Here is a 19,007-nt window from a genome sequence, read left to right on the forward strand (position 1 = left end):
ACATATATACTTTTCTACATGACGATTGAGATTTCACCAATTGTGACCTATGTAATTCATCGACCACTGGTTATTGTACATTAAAGACAGAAATGTTTGAAGAAGCGATTCTTTCGGGTGTACCAGAATCCAGCCTAGTGTCCGATAGAATTTTCTCACAAGTCATAGATGAGTTTATTAGTAGGTAACATAATCAAATTAGACTAATGAAACATGTTTTTTTGCGTTATGACCGAATCACAGTTGAGGGTAAGGAACAAAGACAATAAAAAATTGAAGGAATACACTACATGTAGGCAGACTGAAATGGAAGACTAATCCAGAAACGTGTGATAATAGATTAGATAGCTAAAAGTTACTACAGAAAGGTTATGTCTGCAATAACAAAGAAGATAAAGCGTGTGGATCTAAATTTAAAAAGGCAGTATTGAGGACCTCTCTGATAGAGGAAGGAAACTAAAGGGCCTTTCGGTACGAATAGCTGCACACGCAAGTGCAAGAAACAAGGCTCCAGTGATTTGTGCGGAAAATCTCAAATAAAATTTGGACCATTTCTCGATTTGTGCGTGTCATCCTTGCGCAGGGGCCATGCTAATCTTCTCTGTATCGTTCCAATTTTATCGGATGTCCCCGAAGGGACGGTGCTAGCTGCCGCGCTCTGCCTTATAAACCAGTCCGACTCTCCCCGGCTGGCCGATGTGGGACTAAACAAACGAGCGTTTGTGTTGCCCACGGCGGTGTCCAGCCATACCTAGATTCCATCTGGCGCGTGGCAGGCCTCCAGTTGCAAGCCAGATCTCTATTGATGTGTCCCAAATTAATGGAAGAGCATAACGGGCCCTTGTGTTTTTTCGTGAGGGAATAAGGAGCGATGCTTGGACACTAAAAAGAAAACTATAGTTGTTGCCGCACGTGGGGGGAGGGCACATGCACGTTTAGGAAAGGATGGATAAACAAATCCTTTTGGTTGTTCACAATTTATGAAAGGTGGATTATGCAAAATGAAAAACCTTTTTGAAAAGCAAACTTGTGCAAGAAGGAGATTAGACGATCAAAGTTGTTGCCATGAGTACACATTGCAAAGCGAAGGTGCCAAAAGGTTCATGCTAAGCTAGCTTACCGTGTATAAGGTGTGACTAGATATATAAAATGGTATGCAACATATATAATTTTCTACATGAAGATTGAGATTTCACCAGTTGTGACCTATATAATTCATCGACCACTGGTTATTGTACACTAAAGACAGAAAGGTTTGAAGAAGAGATTCTTTCGGGTGTACCAGAATCCAGCCTAGTGTCCGAGAGAGTTTTCTCACAAGTCTTAGATGAGTTTGTTAGGTGGTATCATAATCAAATTAGACTAATGAAACATGTTTTTTTGCGTTATGACCGAATCATAGTTGAGGGTAAGGAACAAAGACAATAAAAAATTGAAGGAATAGACTACATGTAGGAGGACTGAAATGGAAGACTAATCCAGAAACGTGTGATAATAGATTAAAAAGCTAAAAGTTACTACAGAAAGGTTATATCTACAATAACAAAGAAGAGAAAGCATGTGGATCTAAATTTTAAAACGCAGTATTGAGGACCTCTCTGATAGAGAAAGGAAACTAAAGGGCCTTTCGGTACGAATAGCTGCACACGCAAGTGCAAGAAACAAGGCTCCAGTGATTTGTGCGGAAAATCTCAAATAAAATTTGGACCATTTCTCCATTTGTGCGTGTCATCCTTGCGCAGGGGCCATGCTAATCTTCTCTGTATCGTTCCAATTTTATCGGATGTCCCCGAAGGGACGGTGCTAGCTGCCGCGCTCTGCCTTATAAACCAATCCGACTCTCCCCGGCTGGCCGATGTGGGACTAAACAAACGAGCGTTTGTGTTGCCCACGGCGGTGTCCAGCCATACCTAGATTCCATCTGGCGCGTGGCAGGCCTCCAGTTGCAAACCAGATCTCTATTGATGTGTCCCAAATTAATGGAAGAGCATAACGGGCCCTTGTGTTTTTTCGTGAGGGAATAAGGAGCGATGCTTGGACACTAAAAAGAAAATTATAGTTGTTGCCGCACGTGGGGGGAGGGCACATGCACGTTTAGGAAAGGATGGATAAACAAATCCTTTTGGTTGTTCACAATTTATGAAAGGTGGATTATGCAAAACGAAAAACCTTTTTGAAAAGCAAACTTGTGCAAGAAGGAGATTAGATGATCAAAGTTGTTGCCACGAGTACACATTGCAAAGCGAAGTTGCCAAAAGGTTCATGCTAAGCTAGCTTACCAGGTATTTGGTGTGATTAGATATATAAAATGGTATGCAACATATATACTTTTCTACAAGAAGATTGAGATTTCACCAGTTGTGATCTACGTAATTCCCACTGTTTTAAATTTATCTGAGTTTAATATGCAAAAGGTTTCAACATTTTATCACATTCTGACTTTTCTCGGGAATTATTGCAACAGCGGTAAACTTTCTGTTTTCAAACAGCAACATGTATACTAGTAAAATAGGCATAGTAAAGGCTATCAATGCCACTTTTATTGAAATAAAAGATTCAAAACATTGTTCTAAATAACAGCATGCAAATCCTAACAAAATAAATTGACGCTCCATGCAAAACACATATCATGTGGTGAATAAAAATATAGCTCCAAGTAAAGTTATCGATGAACGAAGACGAAAGAGGGGATGCCTTCTGGGGCATCCTCAAGCTTAGGCTCTTGGTTGTCCTTGAATATTACCTTGGGGTGCCTTGGGCATCCCCAAGCTTAGGCTCTTGCCACTCCTTATTCCATAGTCCATCGAATCCTTACCCAAAACTTGAAAACTTCACAAAACAAAACATAACAGAAAACTCGTAAGCTCCGTTAGCGAAAGCAAACAAAACACTACTTCAAGGTACTCTAATGAACTCATTCTTTATTTATATTGGGTTTTAAACCTACTTTATTCCAACTTCTCTATGGTTTATAAACTATTTTACTAGCCATAGATTCATCAAAATAAGTAAACATCACATGAAAAACAGAATCTGTCAAAAACAGAACAGTCTGTAGTAATCTGGATCAAACGTATACTTCTGGAACTCATAAAATTCTAAAATAAATTACTGGACCTGAGTAATTTATCTATTAATCATCTTAAAAAAGAATTAACTAAATATCGCTCTCCAAATAAAAATGGCAGCAATTCTCGTGAGCGCTAAAGTTTCTGTTTTTTACAGCATGATCAACAAGACTTTCCCCAAGTCTTCCCAAAGGTTCTACTTGGCACAAACACTAATTAAAAGCATAAAACCACATATAAACAGAGGCTAGATGAATTATTTATTACTAAACAGGAACAAGAAGCAAGGAAAAAAAATAAAATTGGGTTGCCTCCCAACAAGCGCTATCGTTTAATGCCCCTAGCTAGGCATGATGATTTCAATGATGCTCACATGAAGGATAAGAATTGTAACATAAAGAGAGCATCATGAAGAATATGACTAGCACATTTAAGTCTAACCCACTTCCTATGCATAGGGATTTTGTGAGCAAATAACTTTTGGGAACAAGAATCAACTTGCATAGGAAGGTAAAACAAGCATAACTTCAAAACTTTAAGCACATAGAGAGGAAACTTGATATTATTGCAATTCCTACAAGCATATATTCCTCCCTCATAATGATTTTCAGTAGCATCATGAATGAATTCAACAACATAACCAGTACCTAAAGCATTCTTTTCATGCTCTACAAGCATAGAAAATTTATTACTCTCCACATAAGTAAAATTCTTCTCAAGAATGATAGTGGGAGCAAACTCAACAAAATAACTATAATGTGATTGAAAATTAAGATCAAGATGACAAGTTTCATGGTTATCATTATTCTTTAAAGTATACGTGTCATCACAATAATCATCATAGATAGGAATCATGCTTTCATCATAGTAAATTTGCTCATCAAAGCTTGGGGGACAAAAAATATCATCTTCATCAAACATAGCTTCCCCAAGCTTGTGGATTTGAATATCATTAGCATCATGGATATTCAAGGAATTCATACTAACAACATTGCAATCATGCTCATCATTCAAATATTTAGAGCCAAACATTTTATAGATTTCTTCTTCTAGCACTTGAGCACAATTATCCTTTCCATCATATACACGAAAGCGTATGAGACAAACTCAATTCCATTTTTTTATAGTTTTCTTTTATAAACTAAACTAGTGATAAAACAAGAAACTAAAAGACTCGATTGCAAGATCGAAAGATATACCTTCAAGCGCTAACCTCCCCGGCAACGGCGCCAGAAAAGATCTTGATGTCTACTACACAACCTTCTTCTTGTAGACGTTGTTGGGCCTCCAAGTGCAGAGGTTTGTAGGACATTAGCAAATTTCCCTCAAGTGGATGACCTAAGGTTTATCAATCCGTGGGAGGCGTAGGATGAAGATGGTCTCTCTCAAGCAACCCTGCAACCAAATAAAAAAGAGTCTCTTGTGTCCCCAACACACCCGATACAATGGTAAATTGTATAGGTGCACTAGTTCGGCGAAGAGATGGTGATACAAGCGGTATATGGATGGTAGATAAAGGTATTTGTAATCTGAAATTATAAAAACAGCAAGGTAACTAATGATAAAAGTGAGCGTAAACAGTATTGCAATGCGTGGAAATAAGGCATAGGGTTCATACTTTCACTAGTGCAAGTCCTCTCAACAATAATAACATAATTGGATCACATAACTATCCCTCAACATGCAACAAAGAGTTACTCCAAAGTCACTAATAGCGGAGAACGAACGATGATAATATGGTAGGGTACGAAACCACCTCAAAGTTATTCTTTCCAATCAAACCGTTGGGCTATTCCTATAAGTGTCACAAACAGCCCTAGAGTTCGTACTAGAATAACACCTTAAGACACAAATCAACTAAAACCCTAATGTCACATAGATACTCCAATGTCACCTCAAGTATCCGTGGGTATGATTATACGATATGTATCACACAATCTCAGATTCATCTATTCAACCAACACATAGAACCTCAAAGAGTGCCCCAAAGTTCCTACCGGAGAATCACGACGAAAACATGTGCCAACCGCTATGCATAGGTTCATGGGCGGAACCCACAAGTTGATCACCAAAACATACATCAAGTGAATCACGTGGTATCCCATTGTCACCACAGATACGCACGGCAAGACATACATCAAGTGTTCTCAAATCTTTAAAGACTCAATCCGATAAGATAACTTCAAAGGGGAAACTCAATTCATTACAAGAGAGTAGAGGGGGAGGATAAACATAAGATCCAACTATAATAGCAAAGCTCGCGATACATCAAGATCGTGCCAAATCAAGAACACGAGAGAGAGAGAGAGAGATCAAACACATAGCTACTAGTACATACGCTCAGCCCCGAGGGAGAACTACTCCCTCCTCATCATGGAGAGCACCGGGGTGATGAAGATGGCCACCGGAGAGGGGTTGCCGCTCCGGCAGGGCGCCGGAAAGGGTCTAGATTGGCTTTCGGTGGCTACGGAGGCTTCTGGCGGCGGAACTCCCGATCTATTGTGCTAACAGATGTTTTCAGGGTATATGGAGATATATAGGCAGAAGAAGTACGTCAGGGGGCCACGAGGGTGGAGGGCGCGCCCCCCTGCCTCGTGGCCTCCTCGCAGGTCCCCCGACTGCACTCCAAGTCTTCTGGGCTTCTTTCCTTCCAAAAATGAGTTCCGTGAAGTTTTAGGTCAATTGGACTCCGTTTGAATTTCCTTTTCTTCGAAACCCTAAAACAGGGTAAAAACAGAAACTAGCAGTGGGCTCTGGGTTAATAAGTTAGTCCAAAAAATGATATAAAAGTGTATAATAAAGCCCATAAACATTCAAAATAGTAGATAATATAGCATGGAGCAATCAAAAATTATAGATACGTTGGACACGTATAACTAACTGCCGCGCTCTGCCTTATAAACCAGTCCGATTCTCCCCGGCTGTCCGATGTGGGACTAAACAAATGAGCGTTTGTGTTGCCCACGGCGGTGTCTAGCCATACCTAGATTCCATCGGGCGCGTGGCAGGCCGCCAATTGCAAGCCAGATCTCTCTTAATGTGGCCCAAATTAATGGAAGAGCATAACGGGCCCTCGTGTTTTTTTGTGAGGGAATAATGAGTGATAATTGGACACTAAAAAGAAAATTATAGTTGTTGCCGCACGTGGGGGGAGGGCCCATGCACGTTTAGGAAAGGATGGACAAACAAATCCTTTTGGTTGTTCACAATATATGAAAGGTGGATTATGCAAAACGACAAACCTTTTTGAAAAGCAAACTTGTGCGAGAAGGAGATTAGACAACCAAGTTGTTGCCACAAGTACACATTACAAAGACCATAGTGCCAAAAGGTTCATGCTAAGCTAGCTTACCGTGTATTTGGTGTGACTAGATATATAAAATGGTATGCCACATATATACTTTTCTACATGAAGATTGAGATTTCACCAGTTGTGACCTACGTAATTCATCGACCACGAGTTATTGTACACTAAAGATAGAAATGTTTGAAGAAGAGATTCTTTCGGGTGTACCAGAATCCAGCACTAGTGTCCGAGAGAGTTTTCTCACAAGTCTTAGATGAGTTGTTAGGTGGTAAGATAATCAAATTAGACTAATGAAACATGTTTTTTTGCATTTTGACGAAATCACAGTTGAGGGTAAGGAACAAAGACAATAAAAAATTGAAGGAATACACTACATGTAGGAGGACTGAAACTGAAGAGTAATCGAGAAACCTGTGATAATAGATTAAAAAGCTAATAAGTTACTACAGAAAGGTTATATCTGCAATAACAAAGAAGAGAAAGCGTGTGGATCAAAATTTAAAAAGGCAGTATTGAGGACCTCTCTGATAGAGAAAGTAAACTAAAGGGCCTTTCGGTACGAATAGCTGCACACGCAAGTGCAAGAAACAAGGCTCCAGGGACTTGCGCGGAAATCTCAAAAAAAATTTGACCATTTCTCGATTTGTGCGTGTCATCCTTGCGCAGGGGCCATGCTAATCTTCTCTGTATCGCTCCAATTTTATTGGATGTCCCCGAAGGGACGATGCTAGCTGCGGTGCTCTGCCTTATAAACCAGTCCGACTCTCCCCGGCTGGATGATGTGGGACTAAACAAATGAGCATTTGTTTTGCCCATGGCGTTGTCCTGCCAAATCAAGACACCATCGGTCGCGCGGCGGGCCGCCAGTTGCAAGCCGGATCTCTCTTGATGTGGCCCAAATTAATGGAAGAGCATAACATGCCCTCGTGTTTTTTGTTATTAGGGTATAATGAACGATGGTTGGACACAAAAAAAATACTATAGTTGTTGCCGCACGTGGGGGGAGGGCACATGCATGTTTAGGAAAGGAGGGATCAACAAATCCTTTTGGTTGTTCACAATTTATGAATGGTGGATTATGCAAATCAAAACTTTTTAATAAGCAAACTTGTGCGTGAAGGAGCTTAGACGATCAAGTTATTACCACAAGTACGTATTGCAAAGTCCATAGTGCCAAAAGGTTCATGCTAAGCTAGCTTGCCGTGTCTTTGGTGTAACTAGATATATATAAAATGGTATGCAACATATATACTTTTCTACATGAAGATTGAAATTTCACCAGTTGTGACCTATATAATTCATCGACCACTGGTTATTGTACACTAAAGACAGAAAGGTTTGAAGAAGAGATTCTTTCGGGTGTACCAGAATCCAGCCTAGTGTCCGAGAGAGTTTTCTCACAAGTCTTAGATGAGTTTGTTAGGTAGTAACATAATCAAATTAGACTAATGAAACATGTTTTTTTTGCGTTATGACCGAATCACAGTTGAGGGTAAGGAACAAAGACAATAAAAAAATGAAGGAACACACTACATGTGGGAGGACTGAAACGGAAGACTAATCCATAAACATGTGATAATATATTAAAAAGCTAAAAGTTACTACAAAAAGGTTATATCTACAATAACAAAGAAGAGAAAGCATGTGGATCTAAATATTAAAATGCAGTATTGAGGACCGCTCTGATAGAGAAAGGAAACTAATGGGCCTTTCGGTACGAATAGCTACACACACAAGTGCAAGAAAGAAGGCTCCAGTGACTTGCGCGGAAAATCTCAAAAAAATATGGACCATTTTGTTGATTTGTGCGTGTCATCCGTGCGTTGGGGCCATGCTAATCTTCTCTGTATCGTTCCAATTTTATTGGATGTCCCCGAAGGGATGATGCTAGCTGCTGCGCTCTGCCTTATAAACCAGTCCGTCTCTCCCCGGCTGGCCGACGTGGGACTAAACAAACGAGCGTTTGTGTTGCCCATGGCGGTGTCTAGCCATACCTAGATTCCATCGAGCGCGTGGCAGGCCGCTAGTTGCAAGCCAGATCTCTCTTGATGTGGCCCAAATTAATGGAAGAGCATAACGGGACCTCATGTTTTTTCGTGAGGGAATAACGAGCGATGCTTGGACACAAAAAAGAAAACATGTGGATCTAAATTTAAAAAGGCAATATTGAGGACATCTCCGATAGAGAAAGGAAACTAAAGGGCCTTTCGGTACGAATAGCTACACACGCAAGTGCAAGAAAAAGGGCTCCAGTAACTTGCGCGGAAAATCTCAAAAAAATTTGGACCATTTCTCGATTTGTGCGTGTCATCCTTGAGCAGGGGCCGTGCTAATATTCTCTGTATCGTTCCAATTTTATCGGATGTCCCCTAAGGGACGATGCCAGCGGCCGCGCTCTGCCTTATAAACTAGTCCGACTATCCCCGGCTGGCCGATGTGGGACTAAACAAACGAGGGTTTGTGTTGCCCACGGTGGTGTCCAGCCATACCTAGACTGTTCCATCGGGCGCATGGCAAGCCTCCAGTTGCAAGCAGATCTCTCTTGATGTGGCCCAAATTAATGGAAGAGCAAAACGGGCCCTCGTGTTTTTTTGGTGAGGGAATAACGAGCGATGCTTCGACACTAAAAAGAAAACTATAGTTGTTGCCGCACGTGGGGGGGGGGGGGGGGGGGGGGGGGGGGGAGGGCACACGCACATTTAGGAAAGGATGGATAAACAAATCCTTTTCGTTGTTCACAATTTATGAAAGGTGGGTTATGCAAAACGACAAACCTTTTTGAAAAGCAAACTTGGGCTAGAAGGAGATTAGACGATCAAGTTGTAGCCACAAGTACACATTGCAAAGACCATAGTGCTAAAAGGTTCATGCAAAACTTACCGTGTATTTGGTGTCACTAGATATATAAAATGGTATGCAACATATATACTTTTCTACATGAAGATTGAGATTTCACCAGTTGTGACGTATGTAATTCATCGACCACTAGTTATTGTACAATAAATATAGAAAGGTTTGAAGAAGAGATTCTTTTGGGTGTACCAGAATCCAGCACTAAGGTTCGAGAGAGTTTTCTCACAAGTCTTAGATGAGTTTGTTAGGTGGTAAGATAATCAATGTAGACTAATGAAACATGTTTTTTTGCATTACGACCGGATCACAGTTAAGGGTAAGGAACAAAGACAATAAAAAATTGAAGGAATACACTACATGTAGGAGGACTGAAACTAAAGACTAATCCAGAAACATGTGATAATAGATTAAAAAGTTAAAAATTTACTACAGAAAGGTTATATATGCTATAACAAAGAAGAGAAAGCGTGTGGAACTAAATTTAAAAAGGCAATATTGAGGACCCTTCTGATAGAGAAAGGAAACAAAAGGGCCTTTCTGTATGAATAGCTGTACACGCAAGTGCAAGAAAGAAGGCTATAGGGAGTTGCGGGGAAATCAAAAAAAATTGGACCATTTCTCGAGTTGTGCGAGTCATCCTTGCGTAGGGGCCATGCTAATCTTCTCTATATTGTTCCAATCTTGTTGGATGTCCCCGAAGGGATGATGCTAGCCGCGGCGCTCTGCCTTATAAACCAGTCCGACTCTCCCCGGCTGGCCGATGTGGGACTAAGAAAACTAGCGGTTGTTTTGCCCATGGCGTTGTCCTGCCAAATCAAGATGCCATCGGGCGCGCGGCGGGCCGCCAGTTGCAAGCCGGTTCTCTCTTGATGTGGCCCAAATTAATGAAAGAGCATAACATGCCCTCGAGTTTTTTGTTAGGGAATAACGAACGATGCTTGGACACAAAAAATACTATAGTTGTTGCCGCACGTGGGGGGACGACACATGCACGTTTAGGAAAGGAGGGATCAACAAATCCTTTTGGTTGTTCACAATTTATGAATGCTGGATTATGCAAATCAAAACTTTTTAAAAAGCAAACTTGTGCGTGAAGGAGCTTAGACGATCAAGTTATCGCCACAAGTACATATTGCAAATACTATAGTGCCAAAAGGTTCATGCTAAGCTAGCTTACCGTGTCTTTGGTGTGACTAGATATATAAAATGGTATGCAACATATATACTTTTCTACAAGAAGATTGAGATTTCACTAGTTGTGATCTACGTAATTCATCGACCACTGGTTATTGTACACTAAAGACAGAAAGGTTTGAAGAAGAGATTCTTTCGGGTGTACCAGAATCCAGCCTAGTGTCCGACAGAGTTTTCACACAAGTCTTAGATGAGTTTGTTAGGTGGTAACATAATCAAATTAGACTAATGAAACATGTCTTTTTGCGTTATGACCGAATCACGGATGAGGGTAAGGAACAAAGACAATAAAGAATTGAAGGAATACACTACATGTAGGAGGACTAAAACGGAAGACTAATCCAGAAACTTGTGATAGTAGATTAAAAAGCTAGAATTTACTACAGAAAGATTATATCTGCAATAACAAAGAAGAGAAAGTGTGTGGATCTAAATTTAAAAAGGCAGTATTGAGGACCTCTCTGATAGAGAAAGGAAACTAAAGGGCCTTTGGGTATGAATAGCTACACACGCAAGTGCAAAAAAGAAGGCTTAGGTGACTTGCGTGGAAAATCTCAAAAAAAATTGGACCATTTCTCGATTTGTGCGTGTCATCCTTGCGCAGGGGCCATGCTAATATTCTCTGTATCGTTCCATTTTATCGGATGTCCCCAAAGGGACGATGCGAGCTGCCATGCTCTGCCTTATAAACCAGTCCGACTCTCCCCGGCTGGCCGATGTGGGACTAAACAAACAAGAGTTTGTGTTGCCCCACGGTGGTGTCTAGCCATACCTAGATTCCATCGGGCGCGTGGGAGGGCTCCAGTTGCAAGCCAGATCTCTCTTGATGTGGCAAAAATTAATGGAAGAGCATAACGGGCCCTCAGGTTTTTTCGTGAGGGAATAACGAGCGATGCTTGGTCACTAAAAAGAAAACCATAGTTGTTGGCGCACGTGGGGGGAGGGCACATGCACGTTTAGGAACGGATGGATAAACAAATCCTTTTGGTTGTTCACAATTTATGAAAGGTGTATGATGCAAAACTACAAACCTTTTTAAAAAGCAAAATTGTGCGAGAAGGAGATTAGACAACCAAGTTGTTGCCACAAGTACACATTGCAAAGACCATAGTGCCAAAAGGTTCATGCTAAGCTAGCTTTCCGTGTATTTGGTGTGACTAGATATATAAAATGGTATGCAACATATATACTTTTCTACATGAAGATTGAGATTTCACCAGTTGTGACCTACGTAATTCATCGACCACTAGTTATCGTACACTAAAGATAGAAAGGTTTGAAGAAGAGATTCTTTCGGGTGTACAAGAATCCAGCACTAGTGTCTGAGAGAGTTTTCTCACAAGTCTTAGATGAGTTTGTTAGGTGGTAACATAATGAAATTAGTCTAATAAAACATGTTTTTTTGCTTTTTGATGGAATCACTGTTGAGGGTAAGGAACAAAGACAATAAAAAATTGAAGGAATACACTACATGTAGGAGGACTGAAACGGAAGACTAATCCTGAAACGTGTGATAATAGATTAAAAAGCTAAAAGTTACTACGGAAAGGTTATATTTGCAATAACAAAGAAGAGAAAGCGTGTGGATCTAAATTTAAAAAGGCAATATTGAGGACCTCTCTAATAGAGAAAGGAAACTAAAGGGCCTTTTGGTACGAATAGCTACACACGCAAGCGCAAGAAAAAAGGCTCTAGTAACTTGCCTGGAAAATCTCAAGAAAATTTGGACCATTTCTCGATTTGTGCATGTCATCCTTGCGCAGGGGCCGTGCTAATCTTCTCTGTATCATTCCAATTTTATCGGATGTCCCCGAAGGGACGATGCTAGCTGCCGCGCTCTGCCTTATAAACCAGTCAGACTCTCCCCGGCTGCCCGATGTGGGACTGAACCAACGAGGGTTTGTGTTGCCCACGGCGGTGTCCAGCCATACCTAGATTGTTCCATCAGGCGCGTGGCAGGCCTCCAGTTGCAAGCCAGATATCTCTTGATGTGGCCCAAATTAATGGAAGAGCATAACGGACCCTCGTGTTTTTTTGGTGAGCGAATAACGAGCGATGCTTGGACACTAAAAAGAAAACTATAGTTGTTGCCGCATGTGGGGGGAGGGCACATGCAGGTTTAGGAAAGGATCGATAAACAAATCCTTTTGGTGGTTCACAATTTATGAAAGGTGGATTATGCAAAATGGCAAACCTTTTTGAAAAGCAAACTTGTGCGAGAAGGAGATTAGACGATCAAGTTGTTGCCACAAGTACACATTACAAAGACCATAGTGCCAAAAGGTTCATGCTAAGCTAGCTTACCGTGTATTTGGTGTGACTAGATATATAAAATGGTATGCAACATATATACTTTTCTACATGAAGATTGAGATTTCACCATTTGTGACCTAAGTAATTCATCGACCACTAGTTATTGTACACTAAAGATAGAAAGGTTTGAAGAAGAGACTCTTTCGGGTGTACCAGAATGCAGCACTAGTGTCCGAGAGAGTTTTCCCATAAGTCTTAGATGAGTTTGTTAGGTGGTAAGATAATCAAATTAGACTAATGAAACATGTTTTTTTGCGTTATGACCGAATCACAGTTGATGGTAAGGAACAAAGACAATAAAAAATTGAAGGAACACACTACATGTGGGAGGACTGAAACGGAAGACTAATCCATAAACATGTGATAATATATTAAAAAGCTAAAAGTTACTCCAGAAAGGTTATATCTGCAATAACAAAGAAGAGAAAGCGTGTGGATCGAAATTTAAAAAGGCAGTATTGAGGACCTCTCTGATAGAGAAAGTAAACTAAAGGGCCTTTCGGTACGAATAGCTGCACACGCAAGTGCAAGAAACAAGGCTCCAGTGATTTGCGCTGAAAATCTCAAATAAAATTTGGACCATTTCTCGATTTGTGCGTGTCATCCTTGCGCAGGGGCCATGCTAATCTTCTTTGTATCGTTCCAGGGATGATGCTAGCTGCGGCGCTCTGCCTTATAAACCAGTCCGACTCTCCCCGGCTGGCCGATGTGGGACTAAACAAACGAGCGTTTGTTTTTCCCAGGGCCTTTCCATAGGGCGCGTGGCAGGCCGCCAGTTGCAAGCCGGATCTCTCTTCATGTGGCCCAAATTAATGGAAGAGCATAATGGGCCCTTGTGTTTTTTGTTAGGGAATAACAAACGATGCTTGACACAAAAAAATACTATAGTTGTTGCCGCACGTGGGGGGAGGGCACATGCACGTTTAGGAATAACCTCGTTGTGCTCTTCTGATAGAGAAAGGAAACTAAAGGGCCTTTCTGTACGAATAGCTGCACATGCAAGTGCAAGAAAAATGGCTCCAGGGACTTGCGCGGAAATCTCAAAAAAAATTGGACCATTTCTCGATTTGTGCGTGTCATCCTTGCGCAGGGGCCATGCTAATCTTCTCTGTATCGTTCCAATTTTATCGGATGTCCCCGAAGGGACGATGCTAGCTGCAGCGCTCTTCCTTATAAACCAGACCGTCTCTCCCCGGCTGGCCGATGTGGGACTAAACAAACGAGCGTTTGTGTTGCCCATGGCTGTGTCTAGCCATACCTAGATTCCATCGGGCGCGTGGCAGGCCGCTAGTTGCAAGCCAGATCTCTCTTCATGTGGCCCAAATTAATGAAAGAGCATAACATGCCCTCGTGTTTTTTGTTAGGGAATAACGAACGATGCTTGGACACAAAAAAATACTATAGTTGTTGCCGCGTGTGGGGGGAGGGCACATGCACGTTTAGGAAAGGAGGGATCAACAGAACCTTTTGGTTGTTCACAATTTATGAATGGTGGATTATGCAAATCAAAACTTTTTTAAAAGCAAACTTGTGCGTGAAGGAGCTTAGACGATATCAAGTTATTGCCACAAGTACATATTGCAAAGACCATTGTGCCAAAAGGTTCATGTTAAGCTGGCTTACCGTGTCTTTGGTGTGACTAGATATATAAAATGGAATGCAACATATATAATTTTCTACATAAAGATTGAGATTTCACCGGTTGAAGTATATAATTCATCGACCACTGGTTATTGTACACTAAAGACAAAAAGGTTTGAAGATGAGATTCTTTCGAGTGTACCACAATCCAGCCTAGTGTCCGAGAGAGTTTTCTCACAAGTCTTAGATGAGTTTGTTAGGCGGTAACATAAACAAATTAGACTAATGAAACATATTTTTTGCGTTATGACCGAATCACAGTTGATGGTAAGGAACAAAGACAATAAAAAATTGAAGGAACACACTACATGTGGGAGGACTGAAACGGAAGACTAATCCATAAACGTGTGATAATAGATTAAAAAGCTAAAAGTTACTCCAGAAAGGTTATATCTGCAATAACAAAGAAGAGAAAGCGTGTGGATCAAAATTTAAAAAGGCAGTATTGAGGACCTCTATGATAGAGAAAGTAAACTAAAGGGCCTTTCGGTACGAATAGCTGCACACGCAAGTGCAAGAAACAAGGCTCCAGTGATTTGCGCGGAAAATCTCAAATAAAATTTGGACCATTTCTCGATTTGTGCGTGTCATCCTTGCGCAGGGGCCATGCTAATCTTCTTTGTATCGTTCCAGGGATGATGCTAGCAGCGGCGCTCTGCCTTATAAACCAGTCCGACTCTCCCCGGCTGGCCGATGTGGGACTAAACAAACGAGCGTTTGTTTTGCCCAGGGCCTATCCATAGGGCGCGTGGCAGGCCACCAGTTGCAAGCCGGATCTCTCTTGATGTGGCCCAAATTAATGGAAGAGCATAATGGGCCCTCGTGTTTTTTGTTAGGGAATAACAAACGATGCTTGACACAAAAAAATACTATAGTTGTTGCCGCACGTGGGGGGAGGGCACATGCACGTTTAGGAATAATCTCGTTGTGCTCTTCTGATAGAGAAAGGAAACTAAAGGGCCTTTCTGTATGAATAGCTGCACATGCAAGTGCAAGAAAAATGGCTCCAGGGACTTGCGCGGAAATCTCAAAAAAATTTGGACCATTTCTCGATTTGTGCATGTCATCCTTGCGTAGGGGCCATGCTAATCTTCTCTGTATCGTTCCAATTTTATCGGATGTCCCCGAAGGGACGATGCTAGCTGCAGCACTCTTCCTTATAAACCAGACCGTCTCTCCCTGGCTGGCCGATGTGGGACTAAACAAACAAGCGTTTGTGTTGCCCATGGCTGTGTCTAGCCATACCTAGATTCCATCGGGCGCGTGGCAGGCCGCTAGTTGCAAGCCAGATCTCTCTTGATGTGGCCCAAATTAATGAAAGAGCATAACATGCCCTCGTGTTTTTTGTTAGGGAATAACGAACGATGCTTGGACACAAAAAATACTATAGTTGTTGCCGCGCATGGGGGGAGGGCACATGCACGTTTAGGAAAGGAGGGATCAACAAAACCTTTTGCTTGTTCATAATTTATGAATGGTGGATTATGCAAATCAAAACTTTTTTAAAAGCAAACTTGTGCGTGAAGGAGCTTAGACGACATCAAGTTATTGCCACAAGTACATATTGCAAAGACCATAGTGCCAAAAGGTTCATGCTAAGCTGTCTTACCGTGTCTTTGGTGTGACTAGATATATAAAATGGAATGCAACATATATAATTTTCTACATAAAGATTGAGATTTCACCGGTTGACCTATGTAATTCATCGACCACTGGTTATTGTACACTAAAGACAAAAAGGTTTGAAGATGAGATTCTTTCGAGTGTACCACAATCCAGCCTAGTGTCCGAGAGAGTTTTCTCACAAGTCTTAGATGAGTTTGTTAGGTGGTAACATAAACAAATTAGACTAATGAAACATATTTTTTTGTGTTATTACCGAATCACAGTTGATGGTAAGGAACAAAGACAATAAAAAATTGAAGGAACACACTACATGTGGGAGGACTGAAACGGAAGACTAATCCATAAACGTGTGATAATAGATTAAAAAGCTAAAAGTTACTCCAAAAAGGTTATATCTGCAATAACAAAGAAGAGAAAGCGTGTGGATCAAAATTTAAAAAGGCAGTATTGAGGACCTCTCTGATAGAGAAAGTAAACTAAAGGGCCTTTCGGTACGAATAGCTGCACACGCAAGTGCAAGAAACAAGGCTCCAGTGATTTGCGCGGAAAATCTCAAATAAAATTTGGACCATTTCTCGATTTGTGCGTGTCATCCTTGCGTAGGGGCCATGCTAATATTCTTTGTATCGTTCCAGGGATGATGCTAGCTGCAGCGCTCTGCCTTATAAACCAGACCGACTCTCCCCGGCTGGCCGATGTGGGACTAAACAAACGAGCGTTTGTTTTGCCCAGGGCCTTTCCATAGGGCGCGTGGCAGGCCGCCAGTTGCAAGCCGGATCTCTCTTGATGTGTCCCAAATTAATGGAAGAGCATAAAGGGCCCTCGTGTTTTTTGTTAGGGAATAACAAACGATGCTTGACACAAAAAAATACTATAGTTGTTGCCGCACGGGGGGGAGGGCACATGCACGTTTAGGAATAACCTCGTTGTGCTCTTCTGATAGAGAAAGGAAACTAAAGGGCCTTTCTGTACGAATAGCTGCACATGGAAGTGCAAGAAAAAAGGCTCCAGGGACTTGCGCGGAAATCTCAAAAAAATTTGGACCATTTCTCGATTTGTGCGTGTCATCCTTGCGCAGGGGCCATGCTAATCTTCTCTGTATCGTTCCAATTTTATCGGATGTCCCCGAAGGGACGATGCTAGCTGCAGCGCTCTTCCTTATAAACCAGACCGTCTCTCCCCGGCTGGCCGATGTGGGACTAAACAAATAAGCGTTTGTGTTGCCCATGGCTGTGTCTAGCCATACCTAGATTCCATCGGGCGCGTGGCAGGCCGCTAGTTGCAAGCCAGATCTCTCTTGATGTGGCCCAAATTAATGAAAGAGCATAACATGCCCTCGTGTTTTTGTTAGGGAATAACGAACGATGCTTGGACACAAAAAAATACTATAGTTGTTGCCGCGCGTGGGTGGAGGGCACATGCACGTTTAGGAAAGGAGGGATCAACAAAACCTTTTGGTTGTTCACAATTTATGAATGGTGGATTATGCAAATCAAAACTTTTTTAAAAGCAAACTTGTGCGTGAAGGATCTTTAGACGATATCAAGTTATTGCCACAAGTACATATTGCAAAGACCATAGTGCCAAAAGGTTCATGCTAAGCTGGCTTACTGTGTCTTTGGTGTGACTAGATATATAAAATGGAATGCAACATATATAATTTTCTACATAAAGATTGAGATTTCACCGGTTGACCTATGTAATTCATCGACCACTGGTTATTGTACACTAAAGACAAAAAGGTTTGAAGATGAGATTCTTTCGAGTGTACCACAATCCAGCCTAGTGTCCGAGAGAGTTTTCTCACAAGTCTTAGATGAGTTTGTTAGGTGGTAACATAAACAAATTAGACTAATGAAACATATTTTTTTGCGTTATGACCGAATCACAGTTGATGGTAAGGAACAAAGACAATAAAAAATTGAAGGAACACACTACATGTGGGAGGACTGAAACGGAAGACTAATCCATAAACGTGTGATAATAGATTAAAAAGCTAAAAGTTACTCCAGAAAGGTTATATCTGCAATAACAAAGAAGAGAAAGCGTGTGGATTGAAATTTAAAAAGGCAGTATTGAGGACCTCTATGATAGCGAAAGTAAACTAAAGGGCCTTTCGGTACAAATAGCTGCACACGCAAGTGCACGAAACAAGGCTCCAGTGATTTGCGCGGAAAATCTCAAATAAAATTTGGACCATTTTTCGATTTGTCCGTGTCATCCTTGCGCAGGGGCCATGCTAATCTTCTCTGTATCGTTCCAGGGATGATGCTAGCTGCGGTGCTCTGCCTTATAAACAAGTCCGACTCTCCCCAGCTGGCCGATGTGGGACTAAACAAACGAGCGTTTGTTTTGCCCAGGGCCTTTCCATAGGGCGCGTGGCAGGCCGCCAGTTGCAAGCCGGATCTCTCTTGATGTGGCCCAAATTAATGGAATAGCATAATGGGCCCTCGTGTTTTTTGTTAGGGAATAACAAACGATGCTTGACACAAAAAAATACTATAGTTGTTGCCGCACGTGGGTGGAGGGCACATGCACGTTTAGGAATAACCTCGTTGTGCTCTTCTGATAGAGAAAGGAAACTAAAGGGCCTTTCTGTACGAATAGCTGCACATGCAAGTGCAAGAAAAAAGGCTACAGGGACTTGCACGGAAATCTCAAAAAAATTTGGACCATTTCTCGATTTGTGCGTGTCATCCTTGCGCAGGGGCCATGCTAATCTTCTCTGTATCGTTCCAATTTTATCGGATGTCCCCGAAGGGACGATGCTAGCTGCAGCGCTCTTCCTTATAAACTAGACCGTCTCTCCCCGGCTGGCCGATGTGGGACTAAACAAACGAGCGTTTGTGTTGCCCATGGCTGTGTCTAGCCATACCTAGATTCCATCGGGCGCGTGGCAGGCCGCTAGTTGCAAGCCATATCTCTCTTGATGTGGCCCAAATTAATGAAAGAGCATAACATGCCCTCGTGTTTTTTGTTAGGGAATAACGAACGATGCTTGGACA

General features: G+C 41.7%; 15 non-coding genes and 1 pseudogene across 15 annotated transcripts; all 16 read right to left on the reverse strand.

The window, feature by feature from the left end:
• Positions 1 to 537: 537 nt before the first annotated feature.
• Positions 538 to 640, reverse strand: LOC125555221. The gene has a single exon (XR_007304656.1). It is a non-coding gene; the product is annotated as a U6 spliceosomal RNA (small nuclear RNA).
• Positions 641 to 1,696: 1,056 nt separating this feature from the next.
• On the reverse strand, positions 1,697 to 1,799 carry LOC125555224. Its single transcript, XR_007304660.1, has one exon. It is a non-coding gene; the product is annotated as a U6 spliceosomal RNA (small nuclear RNA).
• A 5,196-nt stretch (positions 1,800 to 6,995) lies between these two features.
• LOC125555034 lies at positions 6,996 to 7,098 on the reverse strand. The gene has a single exon (XR_007304491.1). It is a non-coding gene; the product is annotated as a U6 spliceosomal RNA (small nuclear RNA).
• Positions 7,099 to 8,154: 1,056 nt separating this feature from the next.
• Positions 8,155 to 8,258, reverse strand: LOC125555048. The gene has a single exon (XR_007304506.1). It is a non-coding gene; the product is annotated as a U6 spliceosomal RNA (small nuclear RNA).
• Positions 8,259 to 8,650: 392 nt separating this feature from the next.
• On the reverse strand, positions 8,651 to 8,753 carry LOC125555040. The gene has a single exon (XR_007304497.1). It is a non-coding gene; the product is annotated as a U6 spliceosomal RNA (small nuclear RNA).
• A 1,076-nt stretch (positions 8,754 to 9,829) lies between these two features.
• LOC125555047 lies at positions 9,830 to 9,932 on the reverse strand. Its single transcript, XR_007304505.1, has one exon. It is a non-coding gene; the product is annotated as a U6 spliceosomal RNA (small nuclear RNA).
• Positions 9,933 to 10,980: 1,048 nt separating this feature from the next.
• LOC125555044 lies at positions 10,981 to 11,082 on the reverse strand. The gene has a single exon (XR_007304502.1). It is a non-coding gene; the product is annotated as a U6 spliceosomal RNA (small nuclear RNA).
• Positions 11,083 to 12,139: 1,057 nt separating this feature from the next.
• LOC125555037 lies at positions 12,140 to 12,242 on the reverse strand. The gene has a single exon (XR_007304494.1). It is a non-coding gene; the product is annotated as a U6 spliceosomal RNA (small nuclear RNA).
• Positions 12,243 to 13,303: 1,061 nt separating this feature from the next.
• LOC125555052 lies at positions 13,304 to 13,407 on the reverse strand. The gene has a single exon (XR_007304510.1). It is a non-coding gene; the product is annotated as a U6 spliceosomal RNA (small nuclear RNA).
• Positions 13,408 to 13,779: 372 nt separating this feature from the next.
• Positions 13,780 to 13,882, reverse strand: LOC125555218. Its single transcript, XR_007304653.1, has one exon. It is a non-coding gene; the product is annotated as a U6 spliceosomal RNA (small nuclear RNA).
• Positions 13,883 to 14,931: 1,049 nt separating this feature from the next.
• Positions 14,932 to 15,035, reverse strand: LOC125555050. The gene has a single exon (XR_007304508.1). It is a non-coding gene; the product is annotated as a U6 spliceosomal RNA (small nuclear RNA).
• A 372-nt stretch (positions 15,036 to 15,407) lies between these two features.
• Positions 15,408 to 15,510, reverse strand: LOC125555030. Its single transcript, XR_007304487.1, has one exon. It is a non-coding gene; the product is annotated as a U6 spliceosomal RNA (small nuclear RNA).
• Positions 15,511 to 16,559: 1,049 nt separating this feature from the next.
• LOC125555055 lies at positions 16,560 to 16,656 on the reverse strand (annotated as a pseudogene).
• A 378-nt stretch (positions 16,657 to 17,034) lies between these two features.
• On the reverse strand, positions 17,035 to 17,137 carry LOC125555215. Its single transcript, XR_007304649.1, has one exon. It is a non-coding gene; the product is annotated as a U6 spliceosomal RNA (small nuclear RNA).
• Positions 17,138 to 18,187: 1,050 nt separating this feature from the next.
• On the reverse strand, positions 18,188 to 18,291 carry LOC125555051. Its single transcript, XR_007304509.1, has one exon. It is a non-coding gene; the product is annotated as a U6 spliceosomal RNA (small nuclear RNA).
• A 372-nt stretch (positions 18,292 to 18,663) lies between these two features.
• LOC125555216 lies at positions 18,664 to 18,766 on the reverse strand. Its single transcript, XR_007304650.1, has one exon. It is a non-coding gene; the product is annotated as a U6 spliceosomal RNA (small nuclear RNA).
• Positions 18,767 to 19,007: the final 241 nt, after the last annotated feature.

Source organism: Triticum urartu, chromosome 4, assembly GCF_003073215.2.
Source record: "Triticum urartu cultivar G1812 chromosome 4, Tu2.1, whole genome shotgun sequence".
Lineage (NCBI taxonomy): Eukaryota > Viridiplantae > Streptophyta > Magnoliopsida > Poales > Poaceae > Triticum > Triticum urartu.